Below are 15,120 nucleotides of genomic sequence, written 5' to 3'. Positions count from 1 at the left end.
CAGGCTTTCTAGTTACCAGAAAGAGGAAATCATCATCACAATCTCAGTGATGAAAGGAGCAGCAGCCGATTACTGACAGCAGATAGGAGAGGTTTATCCTAAACACAAACATTTTCTGGCAAAATCACATGTTCCAGGATTAAAGCAAATATGCCAGAGCTCAACTCTAGGTTTTGCAAACTTTCAAAAAGTTGTAAGCATTAAAATGATGTATTTCACTTTTGTAAGGACAACTTGTTCCATTCCTTTTGTTTGTTTCAAGCTTTCCCGAGGCTTTGTCACCCTGCTGATTCCCCCAGGGATTCCAAAGCTTCGGTTCTTTACCACTCTTTAACACATACATCCCAGACCTCAATGCTGTGATGCCGCGTGGGACTAACATGGGTGTGCTTCTTTCGTCCATTTCTTGATGAACAGATTTCCACTTAAAAGCAATTACCAAACTCAGCAAGACTTTAAGACTTTCTCTAGGTTTTGTTTGTTTGGTGTTTTCCATGTCCCTGGAAATAAGTGAGCCATGGAGTCTAAGACTGAAAAGTCTCCAGGTTGTTTACAGACTGAAGTTTGGGATTGCACAATGAATATTCAAAAAAAAAAAAGAAAAAAAAAGAAAAAAGAAAACAGGGAATGAGGTAATGAAAAGAATCAAAATGAAACTGGAGAGAACTCTTGATGATGAGTGAACATAACCTATAGCACGTAGGAGAGATTTTGATAGCTTCTCCTATTATTATTTTTTTAAACTATTTGCTTATTTATTTATTTACTTCAAGTAAGAGGAGGGGAGATAGAGAGACATACTCTTTCCTGCATGCACCCTGACCAGGATCCACCTGCCAACCCATCTGGGGCTGATGCTCTAATCAACCGAGCTATCCTCAACACCTAAGGCTGACGCTAGAACTATTCGAGCCACTGGCCATCAGAAAGAAGGGGGAGAGAAGGAGATGGTCACTTCTGTGTGCTCTGACTGGGAATTGAACCCAGAAGGTCCATACGTGGGCGGACACTCGCTATCCACTGAGCAAACTGGCCAGGGTTCTGCTTATTTTTTAATCTTTAAAATTTATTGATTTCAGAGAGAGAGAAACATTGACTTTTGTTGTTCCACTTATTTATGCATTCATTGGTTGACTCTTCTCTGTGCCCTGTAGGGATCGAACCCTGGCATATAGGGACCATGCTTTAACCAACGGAGGTACCTGGCCAGGGCCCACCCTATCCCACCTTTAAAACTATACATGGAACATCTTCAAAGCTACTTCACCCTTAAACTGGGGTCGAGTTAATGAGTATTATAGTTGATTTTTTGAGGCCGAGTTTAGAACAAAATATTAGGTTCTAGTTATTAGTTTGGAAAAGACACAGCCCAAGGGGTTTATTTTCTAGTAAAAAAAAAAAAGGCTGAATATAAATCTACAAGAAAATTTTAATGTCCAAGACAGACAATGGCAAGTGGAGTTTTAGGAACTAAATCAAATAAAGCATCTTCCTATGTTATGTGTACCTTTTCATTAACCTGAAAGCCTGTGCCTTCCTTTGGTTCATTTAGTGAGCTGAAGAAAAGTATCTTCAAGTCTATATATGCATTTCTTGAGTTTCTACAATACCACAACACTGACAGATAACGATTATACTATTTCTTATCTGTGTAAGATGACTGAATTGCGCTTAAATACCACAAAGGAAACCAACAGTACCACATTAACAGTTCTGATAACCCCACCAAAGAGGAAATAAAAAGAGGAAGTTAATCTCCGAGTGTGGCAGAGCAGAAGTGATTTCAGCAGAAAAGCCTCAATAATCAGCCTGTTCCGATTTGACTAACCCTCATCTTTATAAATTTCCTTCTGGATTCTGTCCCTTCTCCAGCGACTGGATGTGGGTGTGTGTGTGTGTGTGTGTGTGTGTGTGTCTTGGATTCACGTAAGCAGGATTCTAGTTCTGTCTGCCGCATTTCCAGGGTCGCAGCTTCCGTCCCCATAGCTGTTAAACAGGATAGTAACTGCCCCAGTTCCCTCCCTGGGATGTTGCCAGGATCGTGTCCAAGATAAGCCAAACCTACCATCACCGGGACCGTCGCCAACAAAAGTCAGCTTCGGCTCCCTCTCCCGACAAGGCTGGTCAACAGGAAGCTCCTGGGGTTGGGACAAACACGGAAGGAGGCCGGACGCGAGTGTTTTTCGACGGCGGTCAGGCGGGAGAACAGGGTGTTAATAACGGCCCCCCACCCCTCGTCTCACCAGCTGAGCCGAGATTTTACTATCAGCGACAATGGGTGCGGAAGCGGGGTACGCAAGCAAACTGCCCACCACGAAACCTCAACCCTGTCCTCCCCCACAAAAACAAACGAAGCCCCAGAGCCCTGGGCACTAGAGAGCAGGGCGAAGGGAAAGGGGAAAGACCGAAGCGATGGGATCTGCACCCCCAGTTCCAACTCCCGCGGCGGCCGAGCCCCGGCCGCAGGGTCCGCGGGTGGGGAGCGGCGCTGTGGGTCTGCTCTCCGCGTGCAGAAGAGCCTCCTCTTCACGCCCCCTCAGCCAGCGCCGCCTCGGGAATCCGCCCCGGACCCCGCCGCCATGTTGGGTCGAGAAAAGTGACTTGGCTTCGCCACCTAGGTCGACCACGACAGGGAGGTCGGCCGCCCCAGCGCGCGCGCGAGCGCCGGAAGGCTGGGGGCGCCGGGAGCTCGGGGGGCGCGGCGCAAGTTCCGGTGAGCGGCCGGCCGCGCGCAGGTAGAGGCAGCCCCGCCCCGCCCCCGCGCGGGGGGCGGGGCCAGGAGTGAGGGCGGGCGCGGCGGTGAGAGGTGGCGAGCGAGGGCCGCGGGTGGGGGAGCCCGGGAACTCCCTCCTCCCGTAGTAACGAGTTGGGGGACCGGTGTGCCGTGGTCGCCACGCCGGGCGCCCGAGACCAGGAGGTGGAAGTAGGGGGAGGGCGTCGCGGTCCTCGCCTCCGCCCGCCGCCCCCTCCCCACGCCCCGAGCCGCAGCGGCAGCGACCCATGTGAGCGCGACCCGAGGGCAGGTGAGTACCCGACGGAGCCCGCGGGCGCAGGCGGTCGGTCCCGGCCGGGCAGTGCTAGGCCCCGGCGCCCGCCTGCGCCCCAGGCGCCGCCGCTCCCAGCCCCCGCCGGCTCCGAGTCGGGAAGTTGAGGAGAAACTTCTCCCCTCCCCCGACCCGGCCCGTCCGGCGGGCGTGTCTCCTTCCCGGAGCAACCTGCTCGGCCCCTGACTCGGTCTCCGCCCAGCCCCTTCCTTCCCGGTCCCGTCCGGGTCCGACTTAAGGTCCTGGGAGCGTTCGGACCGCCCCCCCCCCAGTCCCGTGGCCGCAGGGCGAGGCGGGGGCGAAGCGGGGTTTTACTTTGGCTCGCACCCCGAAGCTAGCGGCGCGGGCAGCCGCCCCTCTGTCCCGGAGGTTGGGGATCCAAGTGTTGACTTAAGCCGGTGGCAGCTGCGCTGGGCGAGCGGACCGGGGTGTGCGTGTGGGGCGACTGAGGGAGCCTCTCGCTATACTTGGTTGATTGAAAACCACAACATGTTAAAGTTTTCCTTTGTTTTGTGTTGGGGGTTGGGAAATATGCCATTCAGCATCCACTTTCACAGTGTTATGCCACTCCACGTCCCATTTGGTTCGATTCTCTGTCCACATGTGTTACAGACAATTTTGTTTGCAAGTGTGTTTTTCTTCTCGGTAATTGCTTCCAGCTCTTGCTGGGGCATGGGGCAGCGTTGTTTTGAGAAGCTCTGCGAAAATCAAGTCCGATGTAGGGACTGCTTTAATTTCGTTTTGTTGTGAGTGGGACCCAACATTCAGATTTGGTTGAATTATTTCCTGCATAATTAGTTGAAACAGGCTTGGAAGAATCCACTAACAGTTTATGTTATCAAAGAAATGAAAAGCCTCTAGTGAAATCACAACTTTATATTTATGCCCTTTATTATGTATATATGTTCCACCGATGTGTTTTCACATAGATGCTTTCACATATGCGTTTACATGATTGTGGTATATTTGTGCATTATAACTGTAGGATTACAGCGCTGAAGTTGCCTTGATAATTCTAAGTGTATTTAAACCATCTTGTTAAATTTCTCATATTAAATTACACACTAAGGAAAATATTACTAAATGTATGCACTTGACTGTGCATTTAAGGTAAGTATGTGGTAAATCTAGTGCTTAGCACACAGTGAACAGGAAACATTTTGAATGGAGAGGTAATGAAGGAGCCCCTGTATTAGAAGCCAAGCATCTTGTATACATCATATATGATTTTCATATATTGTTCTGTTAGGAAGTTGTTTTTCACTATATCATACATTTGTTTTGTTTTGCTAATATATGAGACCCCTGCCGTAGTTGACATTTAAGAAAAAGAAGTTTCAAATTGCGTTTGATCTGAATCTGAATACAAGACAGTTCATATCCATGTTTCCAGAATAAAAGATAAAAGGGGTTCTTAAAATATGTACTCTGCTATAACAACCATAATGTTATATTAACTTTAATTTTGCAATATGTTTTTACTGACTTCATAAACCACAAAATTGACGACTTTCTGTTCAACTGAAAGTGAAATTACAGCGTTGACCTATCTTCTGGTATAGGTGGAATGTCTTATGGCTGAAGTATAATACACTGCTTACAAAAATTAGGGGATCAGGGAACATGCAGATAGTCCAGTTCTTTCAGCCTTTTGTATAGTGCATTTTCACCAATGAAATAAAAGTTGGTTTTGCATCTTATTTGCATAATCGAACAACTTTCTTTGACTTGTCCGTTTGCTTTTCTAATGTTCTTGTTTAATAAAAAAAATCATGCTGCTTTTTTTAAATCGCTTCATACTCATTTTGAAATATCCCCTAGTTTTTGTGAGCAGTATATTAATACACAGTTTAAGGATTTTTTTAAAATTCAGTAAATTCTCAAGCTGCAAAATCAATGTCCATGCAAATAAATCTCCTTCGTAGTATGTAATGTTAGAAGAATAAATATTCTAAAAGAATAGCAATGATCCAATATAAGGGAAATATTACCAGCCCATAGAGTAAGAGTTGTTTGATACAAAGTTCAACTTTGCATCTTTTTAGGCAGTAAATAATTTATTAATGTGAGTAATTTTTCTTTTTAATTATATTTAACTCTCAATGTCATTTTCAGTGTAGACATCATTTATTACATCCTATTAGTGTTATACTAAAACGAAGCCTAATATAAAAAAATGTTTAAAGAGCAATACTAAACTCTTTCTAAGAATGCAAACTTGAGTAATAAAAACTACGTTAAAAAAAAAAGCCTTCAAGGAAGTGATTTCTACAAAAGTAAAGCTATGGGAGGAGAGAGGAAGTTGTGATTGGGACCCAGCTTCTTAACTGGTGGCAAAGGTCTTTTAACCTGGTGGTGGTTACAAAGGTGTTGTCCTTAGTAATCATTAAGCCATACATATGGTCTATGTGCTTTTCTGCGTCTGTGTTGAAGTTTAGATAAAATGTTTTTTTCTTTTTAAAGAAGCCTGTGTATAATGTACTATATTAGGTACTTAAATAAAGAACTTAACATTTGGTGACTGACTTTAGAATACTGCTTGGATTGTCCTTTGCAAACAGGATTAGACCTATTAAATAATAATTATCATATATATCAGCTAGTACATGTAACTACTTTGACATATAAGTAATATGTTAATATTTTGAGGGAAGACACCAGGTTTTTACTAACTTTAAATCCTCTTCACCTTTTATATTGTAAGTATAAATTAGTAGGTAATCAAAATACCATTATGTTTATTAAACTAATTCATACAGTTCAGTCATTATGTTTAAAATATACTCTATTTTACAGAATATTATGTAACACAAGAGTTGAAACTCAAAATTAACTATGGCATCAAGGTCAAGTCTTGACTTTTAATCCATTTTCAGTTTTCTGGAACAGTAATTCTTTAGATCAGTAATTTCAGCCTTAGTTTGGATATTCTTAAAGATGTCATGAAATTTTGAGCATAAAATATGTTTTTGTTTACTTAAATTTTTGAAGATGTGTAATATTTTCCTAAAGGAAGAGTATGTTTTGTTTCAAAAGAAAGCAAATGACAGTATGGCGTTAGAGTTTCAAAAATACTGAGCATTATGCTACTTTTCTTGCTTTATGTAATAGTTGCTGTTTTAGTTGTTCATTGCTTTGCATTTCATAATATAGTTGAAAAAGAGATCACATCTGTGCCAAATTCTTTTTTTCTTATGAAATTTTTAAATTAAAATTTTTATTGGTTTTAGAGAGTGTGAAAGGGAGAGAAACATTGTTTTGTTGTTCTGCTTATTTATGCATTCATTGGTTGAATCTTGTATATGCCTTGACTGGGAATCGAACCCACAACCTTGATGTATCAGAATGATGCTCCTAACCAGGTGAGCTATCCAACAAGAGTTATGCCAAGTTCTTATATCACAGACTTTCAGTCATGTTATAAAGGTGATGTTCGTGGTGCTGGTTTTGTTAACATGAATATTTATAGGAAGTTTTAGTTAGGATCTTCCATTGTTCAGAACCCTATATGACTTAGGTCACTTTCAGTTTATATTTAAATAGGTCTTTAATACAAGTACAAGTTCCTCTAGCAAAGTATAACTGTCTTTCTTTAAAGGAAATAATCTGTTCCTATTAAACTATCTTGGTATCTTATTGCTTGTGTGTATGGCGGTTTGTGTGTGGCTATGGCAGGGTGTGTATTATCTCTTTTCTTCCTCTCAGCTGCTTCAGTGCCACAATTAGACTGAGTATTGCTCAGCTGCAGCTGCTGGGTGATTATGAACCATCTAGCTCCTGTCTAAACTCAGGCAGATTTAGCAAAAGGAGCTCTAGTAACAGCAGCGGGTGAGACACAAGAGCCAGTGCTGCTGCCAATATAATTTTAACATGTCTGTATGCCAAGTAATCGTTGGCTGTAGCAGCACCCCTGTTGTCTTGGAATTAGCAGACTTGATGGTAACATATCTTGGTCTGGATTGGGTTTACCTGGTGTTACTCTTTTAAGATCTTGAAGCTCACTCCTGGAAAGAGGGTAATTTCAGAGTACAGGAGGATCTGTCAATGAGGTGCTGCTGGACTGTTACAATCTGTGCCCAGGATAGCAGTGCCCTTTGAGTTTGCCTTGTTTGAATATAGATAGGAAACATATACCGTATACTTCATGCTCTTTAAGCTGTGTCTCTTAGAAGTGCTGCTGCTGTTACTCTTGTTTGGGGGTAGCAGGAGAGCTTATGGAGCAGTTTCTTTGGACTCCCTACTACGTATTTCCCAGGAAGCGGAAGACCTTCAAGAGATCTGGAACTATTAATAGCTGAGGATGGCACATTACCTTGTGGCTATCAGAATTTTGCAAGTAGGAACCCTAGGTTTTTTTTTCCTGTTGTTCTTTCTTTATTCCTGAGGTGTGAGAAGATGGACATCAATAAACACAGATACAGTATCATCTCAAGCCCCAAACTGGAAGATGCCATAGGCCATTTTTGCTGCTTCTATAATGTGCTGAGTTTATAAACATGCCAACCAAAGAACTGCAGCATCTTGTCCTCTTTTAGCACAACTGTTGGAAAATCTACAAAGACAATGCCTATACTAATCTTGTCTCTGAAACTTGGCCGTTCAGGATATGGCTAATTTTGAATGGAGGATATAGAGTATTAGGAAAAGCAGCACTCTGACTTGTATAATCAGAAGGAAGCAAGAGATACAGAAGACTGTACTCCTGAACATTAATGGATATACCTTGTCATTATGGTGCATGCTTAGCAATACATTAGTGTATTGACTCCCTTCTTTGTGCTCCCACAAAACTTCGATGTAAAAGCGCATTTCTCCTTGAATTACAAATTTTTCTTTCCATGACAGGTATACTTGATCTAGTACCCACTGTGGCAAAAAACATTTATATGAATCTTTAAGAACTGTCCTCAGTAGAATAAAGACTCAATACTTTTCTTATTGTATACCAGAATGTGGTTCTGCATATATTTACTTTTTTTTCTATTTAGATTTTATTCATTTTAGAGAGAGGAGACAGGGAGGGACAGAGAGACAGAGAGAAAGAGAAGGGGGGAGGAGCAGGAAGCATCAACTCCCGTATGTGCCTTGACTAGGCAAGCCCGGGGTTTTGAACCAGCGACCTCAGCATTCCAGATCAACGCTTTACCCACTGCGCCACCACAGGTCAGGCGGTTCTGCATATATTTATATGACTTTATATATACAGCTTTCTTCCACACACAAGCACCTCTACTAATATTTTAAAAACTAGCTTAGTGCTTTTTATAAACGAATGTTAAATCAAAATTCTTTAGATTTTTTTTTACCCTCAAACTTTTGTTTTAGAAAATGATTTTATGCCTAATCAGGCAGTGGCGCACTGCATAGAGTGTCGACCTGGGACACTAAGGACCCAGGTTTGAAACCGCCAGGTCGCCAGCTTGAGCACAAGGTCACCAGCTTGAACATGAGATCACAGACATGACCTCATGGTCTGGCTGGATTCCAAAGGCCGCTGGCTTGAGCAAAGGGTCACTGGCTCAGCTGGAGCCCCCTGGTCAAGACACATAAGAGAAAGCAGTGAACAACTAAGGCACCACAATTATGAGCTGATGCTTCTCAAAATCTCTCTCCCTTCCTGTTTGTCTCTGTCTCTGTCTCACTAAAAAAAAAGAAAAGAAAATGATTTATAAAACTGTTTAAACACTTGCAAATGTGAAGTTAAAGGCTATTTTAATAAGGTTTATTTTTTTAAATGAGTTCACTGTATTTAGTGAATATAGAAAGCCCTAGCTATGCAAAAAAAACAAAAACAAAAAACACACCTAGATTTTTTAAAAATACATTTGGCATCCTGTCATGTTACTAGTGACAATCAATATTATATCTTATGTCCATATCTTCCAAGGACAAGAAGGAAAAGAAGTTATTAGGGGTGAGGGACAGAAACAGGAAAGTCCTGATCACTGAAACTTAAAGATTGTCTGGTTTCAGCTTCTATTCCTAGTAGTATGTAAACTCGAGGTTTTCTTAACCTACAGAGGCAGGTCACTTAATTTTTTAATACAACTTTCAGTTGTTTTAGTATTAATTAGAAATTGGGTGGGTTGGAGAAAGTTGGTGGCTTTTGCTGTATAAGTAAATACATATAATTGTTCCATGGCAAGTTTATTAATTTCTAAATTTTATTCTGATGTAGTTAGTATTTTATGGATGTTTACTTTAAAAATAATAGGCATTTAAAAAGGAGTAGAGAAGGCAACTGTAGTGTAATAAGAAAAATTCTAAAAGGTAGAAGACCATCTGTATTTTAATTCTTTTTTTTTTTTTTTTTTACTGAGAGAGAGTCAGAAAGAGAGATAGACAGGGACAGACAGACAGGAACGGAGAGATGAGAAGCATCAATCATTAGTTTTTCATTGCGCGTTGCAACTTCTTAGTTGTTCATTGATTGCTTTCTCGTATGTGCCTTGACCGCGGGCCTTCAGCAGACCGAGTAACCCCTTGCCGGAGCCAGCGACCTTGGGTCCAAGCTGGTGAGCTTTTTTGCTCAAACCAGATGAGCCCGCACTCAAGCTGGCGACCTCGGGGTCTCAAACCTGGGTCCTTCCACATCCCAGTCCAACGCTCTATCTACTGCGTCACCTCCTGGTCAGGCTGTATTTTGATTCTGACAAGAGCATATGAAGCAATGAAATATCCCAATTGATTGATTGATTGATTGATTTTTTTACAGAGAGAGAGAGGAATAGACAGGGACAGACAGGAATGGAGAGATGAGAAGCATCAATCATTAGTTTTTCGTTGCGCATTGTGATACTTCAGTTGTTCATTGATTCTTTCTCATATGTGCCTTGACCAGGGGCCTTCAGCAGACTGAGTAACCCCTTGCTCAAGCCAGCGACCTTGGGCTCAAGCTGGTGAGCTTTGCTCAAACCTGATGAGCCTGCAGTCAAGCTGGCGACCTCAGGGTCTCAAACCCGGATCCTCTGCGTCCCAGTTCGAAGCTCTATCCACTGCGCCACCGCCTGGTCAGGCTAGGCAGGCAGATTTGATCTGATGTTTTCCTAGATATTAATTCATTACACAAGTGTTTGTGGCTCACATACACAGGCTCCACAACACCTATGTAGAAGTTTTACTATTAGAAGACATATTTGAAAGCAAGGCTTTTAAAAAACATCAAAATCCCTTGCCAGCTGGCTCAGTGGATAAAGGGTCATCCCAGCACCCTCAAGGTCTCAGGTTCAATCCTTCCCTGGTCAGGGCACATAGGAGAAGCAACTAATGAGTTGCTAAACTAAAAATGAAAAAACTAAATGTAGCAACTACAGTAGTTGATCTCTCTCCCTCCTTCCCTTCCTTCTTCCCCTCCCTCTGTATCCTTCCCTCTCTCCCTTTCCCCCTCTCCCCCTCCTTCCTTTCCTCTTTCCCTTTCTCTCTCTCCCTCTCCCTCCCTCTCCCTCCCTTTCTTCCTCTCTCCCTTCTCCTATTTCTCTCTCCCTTCCTCTTTCTTTCAAATCAATGGAAAATAAATTTTTAAAAATTCAAATTAATTTTGCAGTAATATTAGAAAAACAAGATTTGATTATTCATTGAAGCAGATAGTTGTGATATCACTTAACAGTAATAACTATTTGCTAGCTTTGCCACATTGTAACAGGAAAATATCCACATTCACATTTTAATTGATAAAAGTGTATAATTGTCATGTATATTTTTCTTAACATATGTCCGTGAATACTTAGAGTAAGCATGGGCAATTGAAAATGGTTAGCTTTTTTAAGGTTTGCAAAATAATTTTGTAAAAACTAAAACTATAAGTAGATTGTATTCCCAAAGTTTGTCAAACATTTATTTGAAAATCAAAGTCTTTTCTCAGAAAAAGTTTTTTCTATGAAGTTAAGCTTTGGGTTAGATTTCTAGGTAGCCCTTTAGAGTTTACCCTCAAAAACCTAACAAGCATAACTGTTTCAGTGGTAAATGTGTTCTAATTGGTTTTCAGGTTTTGTTTTGTTTGTTCTTTAGAATCTGCTGCCTGACCAGGCAGTGGCGATGTGGATAGATCATTGGCCTGGAACTCTGAGGACCCAGGTTTGAAACCCCGAGGTCTCTGTCTTCAGTACAAGCTCACCAGCTTGAGCAACGGGGTCACAATTTTAAATGTAGGATCATAGACATGACCTCATGGTCACTGGGTTTAGCCCAAAGGTTGCTGGCTTGAAGTGCAGGGTTGCTATCTTGAGCAAGGGGTCACTGGCTAGGCTGGAGTCGCTCTGGTCAAGGCCCGTATGAGAAAACAATCAATGAACAGCTAAGATGCTGCAATTATGAGTTGATGCTTCTCATTTCTCTCCCTTCCTCTGTCCCTGTCTGTCTCTCTCTTAAAAAAAAAAAAAAGAATCTGCTGAGCTCTTGAACAGATGATATTTGGCCTACTTGATGCTGTGATTCTACAGTGTGTAGCCTTTCCTGTCGCCATCCCTCCCTGCCTTCCTAGTTCCTCACTCTAAAAATCTCCATTAGGAGTTCTCTTTTGGGATGCTAGGACTCTCACAATGAGGTGTTGCTTTTAAGCTGAATTTAAGTACAGAAGCTTCCCTACTTTCTCCCACCTGCTTACTAGACACTGAAGCCTGCCTCCTACTCTAATCCTATACAACAGTGTGAGGAATGGGGAAGCTTTAAAAGATTAGTAATGGGAAACAAAAATGGGGAAAGTAGAGAAGGGCTAGGGAAAAAGTGGAATGGATGGAATATGGAATTTGTAATTTTTCCTTTTGTGTCCTTTTTTCTATTTCTCATCTACTTCACTCCTTTTAGGTGTTAGGGAAGAAAACCTGTTCTGTGATAGGTGGTATGGTACACATTCATATGCATCATCAGGTTAACTTAAATCTTTAAAATGCCTTTTCAAAATACACAGAGTCTGACCAGGTGGTAGCACAGTGGATAGAGCATCGGACTGCGATGCAGAGGACCCAGGTTTGAAATGCCGAGGTCACCGGCTTAAGCAAGGGGCCACTCGCTCTGCTGTAGCCCCCCAGTCAAGGCACATAAGAGAAAACAATCATTGAACAACTAAGGAGACAAAGGAGCTGCAATGCAGAATTGATGCTTCTCATCTCTTCCCTTCCTGTCTGTCTGCCCCTATCTGTCCCTCTCTCTGTCTCTCTTCTGTCACAAAAAACAAAACAAAAAAACCCCAGAAAAATCGTGGGTGAGTTAGATGTTTATTATAGCTTAAAAGACTGAAGATCAGAAAGTATGTGTAATTTGTCAAGGTCATATGACTAAATGATTGAAGAACTGAATTTGAATCTAAGGCTAACTGACAGCAAGCCTGTTCCATATAAGACAACTTCCTTAGGAATAAGAACAATGATAAAATGGGGATTTATCCTTTTCCTCCAACCTTTTGTATTGGAGCTGAGAATTTTCGGCCACTTACACTTTTCTTTTTTAGTGGGAATAGCTTTCTGGTACATATTTTTTAATAGGTATCAAGGTCAGGTATTGTATGAACTGAAAAAGAAGGGTTATTACACTAACTAAACTAGTAAATGCTGTCCTTTTGTAGGTTTGGGTAAGTATACACTGTATATACATACCATATTTCCCCATGTGTAAGACACACCTTTTTTCGAAATAATTGGGGTCTAAACACTGGATGCATCTTATACAATGGTTGTAGATTTTTTTTTACATCATTTCCCTCTTTTTTGCGTTTGCTTTTGTGTTCATTGTTGTAGATGAATACAACAATGAGTTCAGGCCCTGGCTGGTTGGCTCAGCGGTAGAGCGTCGGCCTGGCGTGCAGGAGTCCCAGGTTCGATTCCGGGCCAGGGCACACAGGAGAGGCGCCCATTTGCTTCTCCACCCCTCCCCTTCTCCTTCCTCTCTATCTCTCTCTTCCCCTCCCGCAGCAAGGCTCCATTGGAGCAAGGATGGCCCGGGCGCAGGGGATGGCTCTGTGGCCTCTGCCTCAGGCTCTGGAATGACTCTGGACTCAACAGAGCGAAGCCCCAAAGGGGCGGAGCATCGCCCCCTGGTGGGCGTGCGGGGATCCCGGTCGGCGCATGTGGGAGTCTGTCTGACTGCCTCTCCGTTTCCAGCTTCGGAAAGGTGAAAAAAAAAAATTGAGTTCAATAACTTTATGTAATACATTTTTTTTTCAAATTTCAGGCCCTGAAATTAAGATGCGTCTTATACATGGGGAAATACGGTAGTCTCCCAATCCCCTTGCTCAATTCTGTGTCTTCTTGCTCAAAAGCTAGCTCAAACTTCTGTACAATACTGTTTTCATTTCTACTAATTACATCATTTATTCCTAGATGAGTTAGGAGGAATAGATGGAAGGTCTGCATTGGCTATATGGTCCATTGTCACATTTCATACTCATGCTATAGAAAGCACACTTTCTAATTTGCCCTGTCAGTAGGAAGGAATTTCCTATACTTTGTTACTGACTCACCCAACTATTTAATGCTTCACTTCCTTCTGGAGGAAACAGTAGGTTTCTTCCATTCCTATAAATCAGGGGTCGGGAACCTTTTTGGCCGAGAGAGCCGTGAACGCCACATATTTAAAAATGTAATTCCATAAGAGCCATACAACGACCCGTGTACGTTACGCATTATCTGATAAAAATTTGGTGTTGTCCTGGAGGACAGCTGTAATTGGCTCCAGCCACCCACAACCATGAACATGAGTGGTAGGAAATGAATGGATTGTAATACATGAGACTTTTATTTTTTATATATTTTTTTGTATTTTTCTGAAGCTGGAAACCGGGAGAGACGGTCAGACAGACTCCCGCATGCGCCCGACCGGGATCCACCCGGCACGCCCACCAGGGGCCACGCTCTGCCCACCAGGGGGCGATGCTCTGCCCCTCTGGGGCATCGCTCCGCCGAGACCAGAGCCACTCTAGCGCCTAGGGCAGAGGCCAAGGAGCCATCCCCAACGCTCGGGCCATCTTGGCTGCGGGAGGGGAAGAGAGAGACAGAGAGGAAGGGGGGGGGTGGAGAAGCAAATGGGCGTTTCTCCTATGTGCCCTGGCCGGGAATCGAACCCCGGTCCCCTGCACGCCAGGCCGACGCTGTACCGCTGAGCCAACCGGCCAGGGCTAACATTATTTTTTTTTATTAAAGATTTGTCTGTGAGCCAGATGGCAGCCATCAAAAGAGCCACATCTGGCTCACGAGCCATAGGTTCCCGACCCCTGCTATAAAATCATTGTTACATGAAATTCTTCATCCTCTGGATGAAAAGCCTCATCTAAAGCTCCAAATGGAACTTTTGTTTCCTACTCTTGTCACTGCATCATGCTTCATTGACAGTGATTTCCTTCACTGTGTTAGAAGCTTTTTCTTCTTGGTTTTCTTTTATTTTTTTCAGTTGTATCTAAGAATGTACCGTTTGTCCTCTCTAATAAGCTGAAGCATTGTTTTCTAGTGGGAATATTAGCTTGATTTTGTAGCATTATTATCCCATATAGAATATCTACAGTACTGCCTCTTCACACATCAGTCCAACAATTCTGTCATTACCCATGTTTACTGAGTCTACAAAAAAGGTTGACACATACCTTTAAAACTGTTGTGCTAAGTCTAAATGATGGGAATGCCTACTTAAATGTAAGTTTCATGAGGGCTGTGATCTTTGTTTCAGTTACAAAAGTTATTCCAAATATCTGGAATAATTGCACATAGTAGGCACTTGATAAATATTTTTAAATGTAAGAAAGTGTAACAATCTGTTGGTAGTGTTTATCTACCACGGGCATGAAAAAAGGAATGTCAACAAATAAATAGCTAGCTCCTCACTAAGAACTCTTGAAGTAACCATAGATGCTTTTGACTCAAGACTCTTTGGAATGGCAGGCCTAATGCTAAACTGGTGGCATCAACACTTTGGATGAATTCACATAAACCTTCTACTTTAATATGATGGAAATACTGAGGTTTTTTTTAAGAATTTTTAAAAATTATTTTTTTTTTTACAGAGACAGAGTGAGTCAGAGGGATAGACAGGGACAGACAGACAGGAACGGAGAGAGATGAGAAGCATCAATCATTAGTTTTTCATTGCGCAT

The 15,120-nt window shown here is 42.3% G+C and overlaps 1 protein-coding gene across 2 annotated transcripts in view; it reads left to right on the top strand.

The window, feature by feature from the left end:
- The first annotated feature begins 2,783 nt into the window (after window positions 1-2,783).
- Window positions 2,784-15,120, top strand: part of YES1 (YES proto-oncogene 1, Src family tyrosine kinase) — a 76,338-nt gene continuing 64,001 nt past the window's right edge. For both annotated transcript variants that reach the window (XM_066246292.1, XM_066246291.1), the window contains exon 1: window positions 2,784-3,023. The gene's annotated coding sequence lies outside the window, so the exon portion shown is untranslated. The remainder of the gene's footprint in view (window positions 3,024-15,120) is intronic.

This window comes from Saccopteryx bilineata, chromosome 11 (assembly GCF_036850765.1).
Source record: "Saccopteryx bilineata isolate mSacBil1 chromosome 11, mSacBil1_pri_phased_curated, whole genome shotgun sequence".
NCBI lineage: Eukaryota > Metazoa > Chordata > Mammalia > Chiroptera > Emballonuridae > Saccopteryx > Saccopteryx bilineata.
Note: the sequence above shows the minus strand (reverse complement) of the source record. Positions and strands in the feature narration are given on the sequence as shown.